At 44.8% G+C, this 18606-nt stretch overlaps 1 protein-coding gene across 1 annotated transcript in view; it reads right to left on the bottom strand.

Annotated features, from left to right (window-relative positions):
- SMAD1 (SMAD family member 1) overlaps positions 1 to 16566 on the bottom strand; it is an 80058-nt gene extending 63492 nt beyond the window's left edge. The window contains exon 1 of the mRNA XM_068989487.1: positions 16533 to 16566. The gene's annotated coding sequence lies outside the window, so the exon portion shown is untranslated. The remainder of the gene's footprint in view (positions 1 to 16532) is intronic.
- Positions 16567 to 18606: the final 2040 nt, after the last annotated feature.

Below are 18606 nucleotides of genomic sequence, written 5' to 3' on the forward strand. Positions count from 1 at the left end.
CTGTTCCATTCTAGTAACTGTAGAGATGGAAAATAACTAAAGGACTCTGCCAACTATCACATTTTATTCTAGAAAATATTAAGATATTCATTTTAATGGCTCATACACAGCTGGCAGTCATAATGCTGTCTAGAGATAGGGGCAAAACAGGTACTCTCAACTCCGGAGGATCTGGGGGAGAGGATAAGGACACAGCCAACAGCAGACAGGTGTGGCAGCAACAGTGGTCAGGGACACAACCACTTCTGGGTCCCATTGGCCTCCTGGTCCCCTTGGTTCTCCCCTGGTCCAGGGTTTCTCACCCTCGGGATCACAGGATCTCTGGCCACATCCCTGGCCTCTCCCCATGAGATGCTGGTGGTAACAGCGCTGCCCTCCCCACAGCTGTGACGCCCAAGCGCTCCTCCAGACTCCGCGGACAGCCTCCGCGCTCCTCCAGGCTCCGCAGACGGCCTCCGCGCTCCTCCAGGCTCCGCAGACGGCCTCCGCGCTCCTCCATACGGCCTCCGCGCTCCTCCATACGGCCTCCGCGCTCCTCCAGGCTCCGCAGACGGCCTCCGCGCTCCTCCAGACGGCCTCCGCGCTCCTCTAACACTCCTCTCCTCTTTGTGAGCTCCTGGGGCCTCCGGTTCCAACCGCTGTCTTTATGAGCCCCCACCTTTTCCCAGTGGTCATGTATGGATGTGAGAGTTGGACTGTGAAGAAGGCTGAGCACTGAAGAATTGATGCTTTTGAACTGTGGTCTTGGAGAAGACTCTTGAGAGTCCCTTGGACTGCAAGGAGACCCAACCAGTCCATTCTGAAGGAGATCAGCCCTGGGATTTCTTTGGAAGGAATGATGCTATGTGAAGAGTTGACTCGTTGGAAAAGACCCTGATGCTGGGAGGGATTAGGGGCAGGAGGAGAAGGGGACGACCGAGGATGAGATGGCTGGATGGCATCACTGAGTCGATGGACGTGAGTCTGAGTGAACTCCGGGAGATGGTGATGGACAGGGAGGCCTGGCGTACTGCAATTCATGGGGTCGCAAAGAGTCGGACACGACTGAGTGACTGAACTGAACTGAACCTCTAGACTCCAGCACACCAGGAATTGCTGATTTCTTCAAGAAGGGAAAGAGGAAGCTTTCAAAGACACAAAATTCTTTCTCTTTTCTCCTCAGAGAAAAAAAAGGGGGTGGAAAGCAGTAACCCTCAGAACTACCCGGGGAGCAAGGAGCACCGAGGGTAGGTATCACCCAGCGCCTAGCACTGCTGGGTACCGAGACATCGTTCGCACTCATAAGGGACCTACGTATTTCCTGACACATATTTAAAGACATCAAAATGAAAAAACTCACTCAAAACTAGCATGTGTCAGGCCGACAATTCTTAAGGCTGCTGTATGTGAAACTCATTTGTGATACTTTTTCTAAACGCTCCCAAGCATAACCCCCATGTCAGACCCCCAGGGATGGGCCCTGGTGTTTGTGCAGTGGCTGTCCTTCACAGGATTCTGATGTGCAAAGTGAGAATCACTGGGCTAACACAAAAATCATAAAGACACTGTCCACATACCCTCAAGGAACGCAGTCTATAAACTGAATGAAAGTGAAGTGCAAGTGTTAGTCGCTCCATCATGTCCAACTCTTTGCAACCCACACGTAGCCCTCCAGGCTCCTCTGTCCATGGAATTCTCCAGGCAAGAATACTGGAGTGGGTGGCCATTCTCTTCTAAGATAACTCTAATAAAAGCTATTAAAACAGAAGCCAACTAGACAAGGTTCACGTTTTCCCCAAAGTTACAAGCTCTCGGTGCAAATCCTACATTTATCACCCCTCATGTCACCGACAGAAGTATAAATAGACTCTCAAAAACTTGCTGAGAGAATCCATCCACTAAGCTGGAAGTGGGCAGGACACAGTTCTATCAACTGCATCCAATTTCTTTCCAATCCCTTGATTCTAAAAGGCCATCCCAATTACTGGAGTTATACCCTCAAAGATGCTATAACATAAATAACGATGCCTTGTTATTCAACTTTTCGTATGATCATAAAGTGAAAGTGAAGTCGCTCAGTCGTGTCCGACTCTGCAACCCTATGGACTGTAGTCCACCAGGTTCCTCCATCCATGGGATTTCCCAGGCAAGAATACGGGAGTGGGCTGCCATTTTCTTGTCCACGGGATCTTCCCAACCCAGGGATCAAACCTGGGTCTCCTGCACTGCAGGCAGACTCTTTACCCTCTGAGCCACCAAAGAATCATAGTCTCCTCTTATCGGTAGTTAAGACTGCTTCTGCAGGGAAAACACTGACTGAGACGCTGCTCTCTCCCTCCCCGAGAGAGAACTCAGTGCTGGACGTGTGAAATACTTGCAGAATCGATTAACACCGGCTCAACAAAAAACAGAACCAGTAAGTGAGGGTGCACCTAGTTTTAAAGGAGGCTTTCCTGGACTACAGATCAATATCTCAGCCTGCACAGCGTGACAAGACAGAAGTCTTCAGCGTTTCCATGCAAACAAAAGCTATCAACACGGTTTGAATACCGATCATTTCAACGATAAACAAGTTAATTTTGTTCACAGTTTAACAGACGACCATTTGAAACGAATCAAACGTTCTCTCGAGCTTGAACAAACTGAATAGAAGTCCTGAGCACACAACACGAACACTGGGTAAAGAAAGAGGTTGTTATTAATTATACGAGACTGCAAAGCCACACAACAGGAAGCTATAACAGGTGGGACGGCAGAGGGCTGAGGGTGTAATTCCTAGAGACACTCACTGCAGCGTTACCACGCCCTTTGCAAGGCTACCCATAAAATTAAAGACACACTTTGATAAAATCAAAAGACTCTTGGTGCTGGCATGGCTCCTCCCTCCCCAACTTCGTCGAAAGAGTCTGAGGGATGTGTCTGCCTAATGCTTACCGGTTCAGGCCCCCTGCTCCCAGTCACTGTCCCCCAAAAGGACTTAGGAATGAAGAGGAGAGGCAACAGGCCCAGGGGTAAGCCTGTGGGTGAGATTCAAAAGCCTACCCGCCCCCCGCCAAATGCTGAAATATTTGCAGATCATTTTAAAAGAAAGGAGATGGTGGGGCAGAAGATGCTGACAAATTCTCTTCTGTCTAGCAGCCGGGTAAAAACTCAATGCTGAGATAAGACTGAGTGTACTTCAGTAGGTAAAGACCCAACCACCAACTGGTGTCACATGAAAAGCCTTTCTTACACCCACAATCTTAACTATAGTAAGTCCCCTACACACGAACCTTCAAGCTGTGGACATTCAAGATGCAAGCGTACCCCTGCATGCCAGATGTTGTACCTTACTACTGGACTTTTCAAAGTACTGTAAGATTAAAAACGGTCCCTTTATTATGTTTTTAATGTATTATTTATGTGAAAGGTATTATAAATCTGTTATAGTACAGTACTACTATATAGCCGATTGTGTTAGTTGGGTCTCCCTAGGCTAACTCTGTCGGACTTATCAACAAGCTGGACTTACGAACGGGCTCTCAGAACCTGTTTGTATGTAGGAGACTTACAGTATCACCCTTAAGAGACAATTAAATGCTGATGCCTAACTTGAAATATTTTTCACTTTATACGAGGCTTTACTATGTGATGGAACTTGTTATTTTTAATACCTTATGAGCCAGTCTAGCTCAATAATCAAAACCATGTTTCAAGACCATCGCTGTGTCTCATATGAAAAAGGAGACAACTGCAACGAATCAAATCTAAGACCACGACTCAGGGAGGAGAGAAAGAGGCCCATCTTGTTATGAAGCACTGGCGTCCTTAAGGTGCACTGATCATGCCAGCTGACTGAGACACTGCCTGGAACTGGCAGCCCCGAAGTGTCGGGAACAGCTCATGTGCTAACAAGGAGACTCCGAGCCCAAAGTCATGAGGGGCGTGGGGCAACATTAAGGAAATGGGATGGAGCTGACTTGTCTCCTAAAATGCCAACTTAGATTTATTGGGTACCTCTTTGTACTCCTGCTTCTCTCAGGAGGCGGGGAAATTTTGGCTTCCTTTCCTTCAGGAAGAAAAGCGCAGTTTCCCTAGACTGATCCTTCCTGGTCCCCAAGAATGATACAGTTAAGTAAAAGAGAAGACACTGTCCCCATTCCAATGAAGAGTCTCATCCAGGACACAGCAGAACATCTCACTGCTATTAGTTTGCATTTGTTTGTGAATTGCTTGCTCATGCCCTTTACCAACTTTATCAGAATTTATTTTTTATTGAGGCATAGTTGGTTAATAGTGTTTCAGGTGTACAGCAAAATGATTTCGATTATATTCTTTTTAGATTCTTTTCCATTATAAACTGGGCTTCCCCAGTGGCTCAGACGGTAATGAATCCACCTGCAGTGCAGGAGACCTGGGTTCAATCCCTGGATCGGGAAGATCCCCTGGAGAAGGGAATGGCTACCCACTCCAGGACTTTTGCCTGGAGAATTCCACGGACAGAGCAGCCTGGCAGGCTACAGTCTGCAAAGAGCCAACTCACTGGAAAGATCGAAGGCAAAAGGCAAAGAGGACAGCAGAGGGTGAGATGGTGGGATAGTATCGCCAACTCAACGAACATGAATCTGAGCAAACTCTGGGAGATAGTGAAGGACTGGGAAGCCTGGTGTGCTGCCATCCACGGGGTCATAAGCGTCAGACATGATTTAGAGACTGAACAGTGACGAACCAGTACAAGCTATACCAAGACATGAAATACAGCTTCCTGTACTACACAGTGATTATCTATTTTATATACAGTAGTGTGTATCTGTTAACCCCAAATCGCTAGTTCATCCTTCCCTCACTTTCACCTTTGGAAACCGTAAGCTTATTTTCTGTCTGTGAGTTTGTTTCTGTTCTGCAGTTAAGGTCACTGTATTATATTCTTAGATTCCACGTATAAATAACATCCTGTGATGTTTGTCTTTGTCTGTCTGACTTTACTTGGTATGATACTCTCTAGGTCCATGTACCAATTTTCTGCAGGGGTGTATTTTCTATTGATTTAAAACGTTTCTTACAAAGAAAAGTAACTTGCTGCAGATTTGAAAGGTTGTGTTTTTGTGTGTGGTCATTCATCAATGTGTGCTTGGTCACACAGATGTTCAATGTATATACTACCCTTCCACTATCTTTTGAAAATGACAATCAATTCACTCAATCAATGACTATCAAGAATCAATCTCCCCCTTCCACTCTAACATTACGACAAGAATCCATGCCAGAAGTTTTCTGCACTGAGCATGCATTCTCCGAGTCAAAAAAAATTTTTTTTAACACTGATGAACACTGAAAGATAAGCACAAAGATAAATTTCAGAATACTTTCAAAAGCTCTGGGCAACTTAAACAGCTTTTAAAAAATCATCAAAGGAGATTCTTTTCTTAATTCAATTATACTTTTCTTAAAAAGATTTATCTGGAATTGTCAGGGAAACACTTGCTCTACAAATTCCCAAACCTGATATTTTACAATTTCATTTATCAGGATTCTCATTGCTTAACCCTTTTCAATTCATTTAATGCATAAGACTCCTTAGAACCTGTGACCCCTTATCTATATTGGATTCCATATTGCTCTCGTTAACATTCTAGACTCCAAAATCACATTGCCTCTTACAAATGAACACTATCATTTTCTGAATGCTCACTATGTGCCAGGCCCCAGGCTAAGTCCTTCATGTATTCTTTACGTCGCTGACAGCAAGATGCACCCGCTCCAAACCAGGAAATTTACAATTAATGGTACGTGGTCCCTCAGCTGCATATGAAATAGCATCTTTGACTAGCAGCATCTTGGATGAAATATGGAAGGATAACTCATTTTACTATATCAATCCTGAGGCTGAGACTACTATCTCTATTTTTCAGATGAGGAAACTTGACGTTCAAAAGTTAATGGTAGCTTTCTCAAAGTTTAAAAAAAAAAAAAAAGGTAAGTAAATGTTAGGAGTATGGACTTAAACCCAGGCAACCTGACTCTAATGCCTCATTTCCTAACCTGTTTGCTCTCCCCAGGCCAGAATCATCTCTGCCAGTGCTCTTCAACCTTGCTTTCAGGCCACAAAGTTGTATCAACATTAAAAAGCAACAATTACTAGTCCGCTCTACAGTCACATCAAGCTCTACCCCAGGCTTCCCTAGGCTGTTCAAACTTTAAGTTCTCCATAGATTTCCTAGCATGCCACCGATGATGGTTATTCCCAAACGTCTCCAGTATTCTCACACTTTCAGTACCGGTTTCTGATCCTCCACTCCCACTCACTATCCCAATGGAGGGACTGACCTGTCTCCTCCACTGCCGGGGAAACCAGCGCAAGCTGGCATGAGCGCTGCCATCTGCCTCCCTCTCTTCTATGGACCCCAATCTGCCTCTTCCACAGTCTCCCTCCTTGCCATGACTGTGGTTTCATCACCGTCTCCAGATCACTAACTCCATCATCTGTGCTGGTTCTTTGTCCATTAATTTCTTTCCCTCAACCTTCAAATATGAAGAAGTCTCATCAATTTTGAAACGTAAGTCACTCGAGGGTATATAAGACTATTTCTCTTAATATACGCAGCCTCTTCACCTCAGCTGCATTCAGTTGATGAACGCTGACCTCCTCTCCTTCACCCTGAACCACACAATACACTCCCCAGAGATTCCTCTAGGATCCCTCTCCTTGTGGCTTCCTAGTTTAATGCCTCTGACCCCACACCTTTCTTCCAGTTCCTTCTTTGGTCTACTTCCAACATGCCTCTCCTGTCTACCAGTTCCTAACTGTGGGCATCAGTGAAGGGTCCACCCACCAGCTCTCATTTTCTGCATTCATGACCCTCTCCGAATGCCCATCCATTCCTAGATGTTCCACTGTCCTTCCCAGCAGCTTACTATGTGGAGTCCTCAGAAAGCTCCGAGCCCTCCACAGACTTTAGCTTAGCTATGTGTCTCTAACTTGCCTGTAGAATACTTGGGTACACCACGTTACATTCAACCTGTCAGTTCTAATTTATCATTCACACAACCTTCCTTCCACAACCAGTTCTTCTCTATTCTTAAGTAAAAGCTTTATTAATTTTCTACCCACTCATGTTGGAAGGGCTTCCCAGTTGACCCAATGGTCAAGAATCTGCCTGCTAACGCAGGAGATGCAGGAGACACAGGTTTGATCCCTGGGTCAGGAAGATCCCGTGGAGAAGGAAACAGCAACCTACTCCAGTATTCTTGCCTGAAGAATCCCATGGACAGAGGAGCCCAAAGGGCCACAGTCGAAGAGCTGGACACGACTAAGTAACTATGCACGCACAGACTGGAGGCTTAAGCATAATCTCTGACATCTCTCTTTCCCATTACTCTATAGTCAAATAACTTTTTCACTCACAAAACCCACTGCATCAGAGAGAGAACTCAAAGTGCTTTCTTATCAATCTGCTGGCACATGGGCTTTACCCTCTCCAGCGTAAACTGCATGTTCAAACACCTTCAGTGACTTCCCAATGCTTCCTTATTCAGGCATGCTGAGGTCCTCAAATCCTCACCCAATTTCCCCTTGGGGAACACCTCTCCTACCTCACTCTACATCAGGGGTCCCCAACTCCAGGCACAACAACCCACAGTGAAGAACTGGGCCACATAGCAGGACGTGAGCGGCGAGCAGTGGGTGAACGAGGGAAGCTTTATTTGTATTTACAGCTGTTCCCCAGCACTCCAGTTGTGGCCTGAGCTCCGCCTCCCATCAGATTAGCAGATGGCGCTAGATTCTCAAAGGAGCCCGAACCCTGCTGAGAACTGGGCATGTGAGGGATCTCGGCTGCATGCTCCTTGCGAGAAGCTAATGCCTGACGGTCTGATTCTGCACTATGGTGAGTTGTATGTACTTCATTATATATCACAATGTACTAATAACAGAAAGTGCACATTACGTTGGTAGTGCATAATAAATGTAATGAGCTTGAACCATCCCCAAACCATCCCCCACCCCCACCTCTGTCTGTGGAAAAACTGTTTTGGATGAAACTGGTCCCTGGTGCCAAAATGGTTGGGGACCGCTGCCCTGTAGGACCCCGTCAGGAATACGCCCTGTGGGAATACCCTCTGGAGCTGCATGCTCGCCTCCAGATCTGTGCTGTCCAAAAAGAGAGCTCATTGTTAATTAGGTAGCTATTTAAACAGAAGTTAACGAAAATTAAAAATGTAGTCCCCAGTTGCACTAGCCATATTTTAAATGCTCAACAGCCACTTGTCATGAGCAGCTATAGTACTGAACAGCGTTAGTTACAGAACATTTCTATCACGGCAGAAAGTTCTCTTAATGCTTATGTTCCCTTCAGTCTTCCAAGCCGCTCCTCTGCCCCCATGTCTCATTCTTTGACCCATGCAAACCTACAGGTCCTTCCACACCACAGAAGACCTCATGTGTGCTCTCTGTACAACTTACCCCTATATTATTAACACTATGTAATAACTCTTGCAGTATTACATCTAATTTTTCACTTTTTCCTGTCTTCTCACTAATTACTGAGCCACTCTGAACTAATAAAGATTTGGTGACTAAGTGAAGCATATGCTCATTACTATACTACATCAAAATTATCAAGTAAGGAGACATTTCATACCCTTCTCCTTCATTAAAAAGACATGTTCTCTTTCAGTTGAAAAAAAACCAAAAAGATCTTGCATTTAGCTAACTAAATAATGACTTAATTTAATGCCTAATTATAATACTTGAAAGATAATTAGTTCCCTTTTTTCTCTTGTGGTATTTGAAACTAAAAAAAACAAAACAAAACAAAACTATAGAGGTCTGAAATAACTTCCACTTTGCAAAAGCACACTGCAAAGAAACCACAAAAGATAGACAAGGAGAGGTAAAATGAATGAATACTTTGAGTAACTATACCCTAACTATTTGAGATTGTAGGAAAAAATACAACATAGCTGCCCTAAAATTAAAAGGAAACTACAAATAAAGCATTAAATAAGTATGCATATATTTTTGAATCAAAAGCTAGACTCCTCCATCCTTTTTGCAAACATGACATTAGTGAATTTTTATTTTCATTATGAGGTTAAAAGCATATAAATGCATAATTAACTGTTGTGTATGTTATATGTGTTCCTTGAAACGCACGCTTGTCTGTCTCAAGAAAACTAGTTAAGAAATCAATCCACACACCATAGACCTGGGTTCTAAATAAGGCTCCTATCTAAGCACACGAACCAAGCAGAGATTTGGGAGAATTGCCAGGCATGAACTCCCTTAAACCGTAGGCTGAAGCTTTATCTTCAAGAGGGAATTTTCCCTAAAGTTCTCATTTTAGCTTATTAAAAAATCACAAAGATGTTCCCTAAAGTTCTCATTTTAGATTATTAAAAAATCACAAAGATGTTAAGTTAAACTGCTCAAATACTGCACTTTCTAGTATCTGCCTAAAAACCTGATGCAGTTACTGGAGTTGAACTGTTTATTAAAGACTGGTTTTTCCCGACTGAAAGGCAGTTTTCATTATGCAAATGAATGTTCTACAGGGCCTGCTACTTTTGCAAGTCAGCCAGCAATAGCTGTAAATGTTACTTTTTTGCCTAGGATCAGCAGTATGTCTTTAAAACTGACACTATCTTAATAAGGAACACAGTTTGCTTAAAAAAAAAAAGGTAAGTATTTTCTGTATGTTGGACCCAACAAGGTAGAACATTAACTTATCTGTTTAAACACTGTATCTTTTTTTGATCTTTTAAAAAAAGTTTGTGAAATAATTTATTTTCTTCCTACCTTCTTCCTTCCAAACTTTACACACTTCACAGAATCAAACTGTTTGCCTAATCTGAAACCTGAATCCTAAACTTTGTTGGCACATTATACTTTAAAAGGATTTGTATTATTTTGTAATTTAATTTCTAAACATACCACATCAATTTATAATTTAAGGTCTTCATTGTAATGTTCAAATTAAAAACTAGCAAAATTAGTGTGAATTATAACACGAAGGTATTTTACTCTTGTTCTCTTGCTGTTATGAAGGATGACTGCTATATCACATTTTAGGGGTAATAACAGCTTTTTTTGTACTATGTAAATACTAGTGGAGATTCTTCTGTTACTAATGACTATTAAAATGTAAAAAAAAAATAATGAACACCAAAGTGAAGATTTAGACTTAGATTTTAAGTAAACACATTCATGCAACTTAGCTTAGCTTTTTTTGTTTTCTTTTTAAAGAAAGTAACTCCAGAAGAAGTATTAAAAATACCTCAGGTATTTTTGCAGCAAATCAGATGACAGATCACCAGATTAGGCAGAATAGCTGCACTACGAGGTAATAACAGAAAATGGATATAAAGAGTCAAGAGACTTCAGTTCAAGGCAAAGCGGAGGTGCCTCTATTTGCTATCAAAGCATGTCCTGCTCGTCTTGGTACCAAAATGTTTAAGACTAGAGCCTCCAGGCTGGTGAATACACATTAAGACGCTCTTAGAGGGAATATCCCCGGGGGTCCAGTGGTTAAGAGTCCATCTTACAATGCAGGGGACGCGGGTTCAATGCCTGGTTGGGGAACTAAGATCCCACATGGCACGGAGCAACTAAGCCCGCAAGCCACAGCTAGAGAGTCCATGTGCCACCACAAAGATCCCATGTGTGGCAACTAAGATCTGATGCTGCCAAACAAATAGCAAGCCTTGGTTTAAAAAAAAAAAAAAGATGCTATGAGAGTGGGGTGCCTGCAGAGGGCATGGAGCACTTTTTCTGGTACCCTCTCCTGTGCATCTCTCCCATCTGGCTGTTCCTGACCTACATACCCTTTTACAATAAACCGGTAACAGCGGTTCAAATAGACAAGAAAAACCACAAACAGAAGTACAACAACAGGAGAAACTTCATCAACCTCAATGTCATTTTATAACTAATGTCAAATTTCTCTACCTTGTTATATTTAAATTATCCTTTTTCTCCTTAGACCTTCCAATTCTCTCCCTAGTACCCCCTAGCTCCTTCCCTAAATACCTCAATCTTGAGCTGATTTCATTTGAGCTTTGTATCTTGGATCTCCCATTTTCTAGAAAGGTTTCATTGATTAAATGAGGCATTTTCTTTTCCTTCTCTTAAAAAAAAAATCAATTTTAATGTGTAAAAAAGTCTCTGTGAGGCTATCAGACTTTATCCCTTATCATCTCATCTCAAACAATACTGGGCACACAGTCAGTATGATGCCAAAAAATTCTTCTTTCCTCCCTTCTCCAATTAACACTGGATATGATCAGACCAAAAGCCCCAGGAGCACTGTGAAAGTGTTAGCTGCTCAGTCATGTCCAACCCTTTGCAACCCTGTGGACTGTAGCCCACCAGGTTCCTCTGTCTATGGGATCCTCCAGGCAAGAATACTGGAGTGGGTTGCCATTCCCTTCTCCAGGGGATCTTCCCAACCCAGGAATAAAGCGTCTCCTGCACTACAGGCGGATTCTTTACCATCTTAGCCACCAGGGAAGCCCAGAAACACCGCAGGCATGGTGGATAAAAAACAAACACCTGGGAACTTGACAGTGAGAGTCATCCAAGTATGGGCTTCCCTCCTCCAATCACTGGCTGGTGACTTCAGGCAAGTCCGCCGTCCCTCCCTGATCCCGATCGCTCAACTCGATAGGAACCAACTGGAGCAGAAAGTCATCCGAGCAGTTTCTAACACTCAGTATCTCTACTCTTTGTAAAGGAAATTACAAATCCTGTGTTTATAAGCACACTTGGCAAGGCAGGCCCATGGATGTCCTTCACCTGAAATATCACGCAATTAGGGTACTTTTTGTACACACAAGCTTACCAGAGCAAATAAGCATGTTTGGATTAGAGGATGCAAGTGAGACAGAGGATCCAGGGTTTCATCAGATTTCTTAAACAGCCCTGATGGCCCTGCCCTCCACCCAAATTTAACAATGGCTGAACTACAAAACTACACTAAAGTAGACACTAAATGTAAAGAAAAAAGTTTTCCAAGGAATTTGCGGTGAACGATTTGCATCTCAAGATGCAGTGTTTACCAACTAAAGGAAGATTAATTTTAATGAGATACACAGAACTCCTGGAACATTTTTTTAGCACCATCAGTTTGTGATGTATATAAGAAAAGAGCAAGGGAAAAGAAAGTGATAGGTTTCCAGAAGAGCAGAGATAAAACTAATTTGGCTTTGAAATGCATTACTTTTATGCCAGAATTATTCCTCCAATTATGTCCTGCTTAGATACATAGGATCATTATTATTTCCGTTCTTAAGCACTTAAAGGACAACAGAAAATGACCCAGTAGAGCACAATAAGAGAAGGCAAATTTGCCTAAAAGTGTAAAAATAAAAGTAAAGTTACGACTATACCAGAATAATAAAGCCCAGCAGAACAATGATGAGTTAGGTACCCTAGATATATTAATATATTTAAAAGCGAGGCTCTATGGGTGGGTGGGGGGAGACTCAAGAAAGAAGCATATATTATGGTGGTGGTTTAGTTGCTAAGTCGTGTCTGATTCTTGCAACCCCATGGATTGTAGCCTGCCAGGGTCCTCTGTCCATGAGATTCTCCAGGAAGGAATACTGGACTGCCATTTCCTTCTCCAGGGGATCTTCCCGACTCAGGAATCAAACCCTGGTCTCCTGCCTTTCAGGCAGATTCTTTTTACCCACTGAGCTATGAGAAAAGATCCCATATATACTTAAAGCTGATTCACATTGTTGTACAGCAAACTAACACAGCACTGTAAAGCAATTACCCTCCAATTTTAAAAAGTAAGTTAAAAGGGGGAGAACAGTTTAAAAAAAAAAGACAGAATCTAGAGTGAGGCTGCCTGGTTCCTATCACTGCTAAGAATATAACCACTAGTTATGTAGCCTGAGGCAAGACAATGAATTGCTCTGAACTCAGTTTCCTTACCTGTAAAATGTGACAACAGTATTTAGGGAAGCTTTGAGGCTTAAATGAGATACGAGCATTAAAGACAAGGATACGGTAAAAACCTGGGGGAAAAAAAAAAAATCAGCTACCATTATTTCTCCTTCCCAAAGCTCCAAATCAAATTAGAGTCCATGACACCAATGATAAATAGGATCCACAGAAAAGTCAACCTCACTTTACACAGCAGCTTCAATGGTTACTTCCAAGCGTTTTTTTTTTTTTTTTTTTAACAAAAGCAACTAGTAAAACAGCAAAATTAAGTGATGGAGCTCTTTCTGTCTCTGACCCTACAAACTCATCCACAGACGTAACAGGCAGAGTAGCAGCTGAAAGATGGGTAGAAAGCAAGGGCGAGGAGAGGCGAAGGTTCTAGAGGGGCAGCGTCCAACACTGTCCATCTGTGACGATGCGAACATTCTGTGTATACCTTGTGCCATGTGGTAGCCACTAGCCACATTAGCTGAGCATTTGAAATGTGGCTAGTGCTGCTGGGAAGATGAATTTTTATTTCATTTTAATTAATTCCAATTTAAATACCCACATGTGGTTATGGCTACCAGATTGGACAGCACAATATGGCTACCAGATTGTCATCCCCAGATGACAGATACGCTGAATAAGGAGTGCCAGAAATTTAAGCAAAAAATAAGGATCTTCTTTTCCTGAACTGTTCATATGTTCAATTCAAATATTAGTGTCTCTGTTTCCAGTAGAGAGCTGGTAACTCTAATTAGTTCAAGAAATAACGTACCAGCGGATACATCAATATAGTGCAACTCCATGTTAAGGATCAGAGATGCGAAGTATGTGGTTCTTTTTAGAAGGTCCCTTAGGCCAAGTTAAATTCAAGCTCACATGAAGCATGATTCAGTGCAGGGATCAGAGCTGCAAAGGTCCTTATCAGCACCCCCAAAGCATCTGCTTGTCCACTACCAAATGGAAAGCTACTTAACGAAGACTTAACATCCCTTAATTTATCTTCAATTCTTTTCAGAAACTCAGAGTTCTGTAAGCCTTTCTTCTCTTCCAGAAATGCGACCGTTCCTCACCAGTTCCGCATTTCCGCTATAAACAGAATCCATGTACCACCCATATCTGAAGGATAACGCCAGACTCCTGCTCAGCTGCCCCTGTAATATGGTTTAATTATGATGACTGAACTAATAGGCTGACATCATAGACTTTTACAGGCTGACCCCATGTCATCCTGATGTATCATTTTGCACCAGTTCAGTGCTGTAAATCAATTTAAGATCTCAAGCAGGTTGAAAAGGCTGGTAATGATGCTTTCTGTGCCGTCTCTGGAGACTCTACATTATACACAACTTACATTATTTATAAAGCCTCAATGATGCCTCCATTAGCCTTGTAAGACTACACAAATGAGATCTTTTATACACACACAACTTGGCCTTGATTATGGCGGTGACTGCAGCTTAAATACACTCATCTAATTACACTCAAGTTTATTCTTTTTCCAATCTAACCAAGTTATTAAACCCAGAATTACTAGAAATCAAAATTACAAACTGCAATTTAGTTTTCAACTAATAAATGTATTTGGAAAAATGAGATACTTCCTTTTAATGCTTCATTGAGCTTAGTAGAAAACTGAATTCCAAGAGGTATAATAAGTTAACATTTTAAATGGCCTAAAAATTGTCAATTCTCTAAAATGCAAAGGTCATCAGCTCCTCAGGGGTATAACACCAAAGGACACTGAAAAAAGGAAAAATGTATTCTGTTACATACCTATGGCTGGACCGGTCAAAACTAAATCAAGGACAAATCCCTAACCCTCAGAAGAAACCTGATCCTGCCCGGATCCTCCAGAGACTTTGGCATCACCCGCCTCTAGAAAACCACCTCCCAAGACCCTGGTTATAGTTTCCTAAAGAATTGCAATAGTGCACAAATGTACACCACCTGCACAGAAATATCAAATAACTGCAAACGGGAAGGACGGAGGGAGAGGAGAGCACAAACACTTAAATCAGTTACAGCATATTCAGGCCTGGCCCCTCCAACAGAGTAACACTGATGCAAAATATTTAAACCACTGAAAAATCCCGGGGCCGTGAACATTGATTCGGTCCCGATTCTTTTTCAATCGTGGCTCCAGTACAGCTCACCTACCTCCAATAAAGCATCAGGCGGTTATTAGAAACAAGATGAAAAATCAACACAGCGCAGAGAACAGTTTTCTCATTGTGTTCCTGAATGTAAGCACGCTATCCACGGCAGGCCACGAGAGAGAGAAATGTTCTGAAATCAAGGCATTCTGCTATTGAGCGGCGTGCTCAAAGTTTCAGCAGCAGAAACAGCACACCGAGAAATCAGGCAACTTCTGTGTCATTCCACCTACTCAAGAAACTTCAGCTACAATGGCAAGAGAACCTCAGGGGAAACAAACAGGCGGCCGGTTGTCACAGCCCTTTGAACAACGATGCTTTCTCGGGAGATGGTTGGGAGACGCGCCCGGATTTTCAGAAAGGGAAGTGCCTTACCGGCGATCTTGCAAGTGCATGGAAGCAACGTCCGCGCCGCAAAATAAACAAAAGCCGCAGCTACTGTAGTTGTAAGATCCTGCAGGCATCGGTTCCCCCGCCCTTCCCAAAGTACATCAAGAAAACGCTCTCCCTGGAAGCCTTCATATATAAATATATATATATTAATCAACTAGAAAAACAAGCCCACATCTTTCACACCCACCACCCCCACCTTCCCGCAGCAACAACCCCGAGAAACACTTAACAAAGACCAAGCGCAGAGTAAATGAACAGTTGTTGCACCGCGAACTCACAAACACACATGCAGTGAGGCAATCGAATCCGGGAAAGGGAAAGGAATGAGACGACACTCTGAGACTCTGCGCGGGGGAGGGGGGGTAGGCGGAAGAGAAAAAAAAAAATCTACACGCCGCCGCCGCCAGACCTTTGAATAAATTAGAGGGAATTTCGGTGCGAACTTTCCTTGACCTCGACCCCCAAGAGGCTAGTGGGGGTAGAGGAGGGAGCCCGCCCCGCACGCGGAGGGACCCACGGCACCGGGTGTCCCCCTGGCGCAAGCCCGGCTCCGCGGAAAGGGCAGCGCCGGCGGCCGCCCTCCGACTCCTACAGGGGTCGCCCGGGCCGGCGCGGGACACAATGGGCCCGCGGGCCGCGCCGACTGCCCAGGCCCGGCTGCAGGAAGGGAAAGGGGAACGGGCGGAGGGGGAGGGTGGCCGCGGAGGGCCGGGCGCAGCCAGGGCCGGGAGCCCAGGAGCCTCGGAGCGCGGTTCCCCACCGCAGACCCAACAAAGACGCGCGGGGCACCGCGGCCCGAGCCCAGCCCGGCTGGTCCGGCGCCGAGGGCAAAAGGTGGCAGGTTTGCTCCTTTAGAGCGGCCGGGAGGCGCCATCATGGGCGGGGGTGGGGGTCCCCCGATCCGCCCCACGCGGGGAAGAGACCCCCTCCCCGCCGCAGTCCGCGCCACCGGCCCCGCGCTCCGTCGCGGCCACCCGGCCCGCCCGCGCCCGCCCCAGCCCGAGGCGGCGGCGCTGGAAAGCCCGGGGCGCCGAGGGGAGGGCGGGGACGCGGCGGAGGGGAAAGTTGGGTTCGGGTCTGTTTCATTTTACCGGGTTGGCTGCGCGCCCATCCGCGCGGGCGCACGAGTTGGCCGGGCGAGCCGGGTCCCCCGCGGCCCCGGTCCGGGCGACCGGGCGCTGCGCCGCGCTGCGCTCGCAGGGTCCCTCCCCGAGCCTCGGCCCGGGCTCAGCGGCTCGGCCTCTCCTTCCTCCTCCCGCCCGCCCGCTCGCTCGCCCGCTCGCTCGCTCCCGGAGCCTGGATTGATCTGGTCGCGCTGGCGTCAGGGAGTCGGAGCCGCCCAGCCTCCACTCCTCGGCTGCCAATACTCGGCGCACTCGCCCGCCCGCCTGCTCGCTCGCTCACACGCGCACCCGCGCGCCACCGCCGCCCGACCAGGGATCCTCTCCAAATTCCCCGCCCTGCCGGAGCGAGCGCTGAGCCCGCGCCGCCTCCCCCGCCTCCAGCCCCACGCCCCGCTTGTTCCAAGGAGAAAACACTACTGCCCCTGCCTCCTTGAGTCCAGGGGGAACGGACTTGTGCCTTACCTGCCGGTCAAGTTTCGCCTTCAGTGTTTATTTCCGAAATGTTCATCTACACTCCCACCGTGCCCACCGAACCGCATTGGAAACGCAGAGTGCATTTTGACAATTACCTTTCGAGCCTCGCCTTTTTACTGTCTAGTTTTCCTTGCCCTTCACTTACTCAGTGATTTGCAAGCCCCAAAAGTTGCTCGTACCCAGAACTGGATAACCTAATGACTATTGCCTGTGTTTATAGCAAACCTTGAATCAATCAATACGTGTGTTTTATGCCAGTTCGGGATCTAATGATGCCAGTTGGTTACCTCGTTGCTCCAGATGACAAATACCACAATATAACTTAACAATTTTTCCATCCAGTTTCTAAGTCTTTCAAATGTCACGAACTTCCCCAAATAAAACGAACTAACTCCCAGCAACCTGATCTGCATAGACATTGACAGTGTCTTTTTGTAAGATTTAATTTTTCTCTTGGCCAGCTCTCTGTAAGCTGGCACGAAATCTTGGATAATTACCATAATGATGAATTATGTTTAGAGGCGAATAATTATTCTGAGGAATAAATTTCACGAGTACCAAAAGAACCATTACCACCAGTATTTTTAGAAAATTAATGGTACTCTCCAATTGTTCGTGTACTTTTACATGTGCACATTCATTTGAAATTCTTATTTATTAGCTATTTTATTATTTCTGCATTCCATGTTTAATTATTCACAGGAAATGCAACAAGTCCCCCGAAATATGTAAACCGTGTTTATACACAGATCAGACTATTTCTGCTAATTTCTTCATTAAATGATTTGAGCAATTACAGATCAATTTTTGGGCCTCATCTCATTTTCCCTAAAATCAACATTTGACACAATTCTTCATTCTCTACTCCTTGAAACAATAGTTGGAGTGAGCCTTGTTAAATGCCACTCTGATCAGGTCATTCCTCTGCTCAAACCCTCCTTTAATAAAGAGAGTATGCTATATCCATACAATGGAACATTCAGTTCAGTTCAGTCACTCAGTCGTGTCCGACTCTGCGACCCCATGAATCGCAGCACGCCAGGCCTCCCCGTCCATGACCAACTAACTCCCGGAGTTCACCCAAACTCATGTCCATCGAGTCGGTGATGCCATTCGGCCATCTCATCCTCTGTCGTCCCCTTCGCCTCCTGCCCCCAATCCCTCCCAGCATCAGAGTCTTTTCCAATGAGTCAACTCTTTGCCTGAGGTGGCCAAAGTATTGGAGTTTCAGCTTCAGCATCAATCCTTCCAACGAACACCCAGGACTGATCTCCTTTTGAATGGACTGGTAGGATCTCCTTGCAGTTCAAGAGACTCTCAAGAGTCTTCTCCAACACTTCAGTTCAAAAGCATCAATTCTTCAGCACTCAGCTTTCTTCACAGTCCAACTCTCACATCCATACATGACCACTGGAAAAACCATAGCCTTGACTAGATGGACTTTTGTTGGCAAAGTAATGTTTCTGCTTTTGAATATGCTCTCTAGGGTGGTCATAACTTTCCTTCCAAGGAGTAAGCATCTTTTAATTTCATGGCTTCAATCACCATCTGCAGTGGTTTTGGAGCC

The sequence above is a fragment of the Capricornis sumatraensis genome, chromosome 17 (genome assembly GCF_032405125.1).
Source record: "Capricornis sumatraensis isolate serow.1 chromosome 17, serow.2, whole genome shotgun sequence".
Lineage (NCBI taxonomy): Eukaryota > Metazoa > Chordata > Mammalia > Artiodactyla > Bovidae > Capricornis > Capricornis sumatraensis.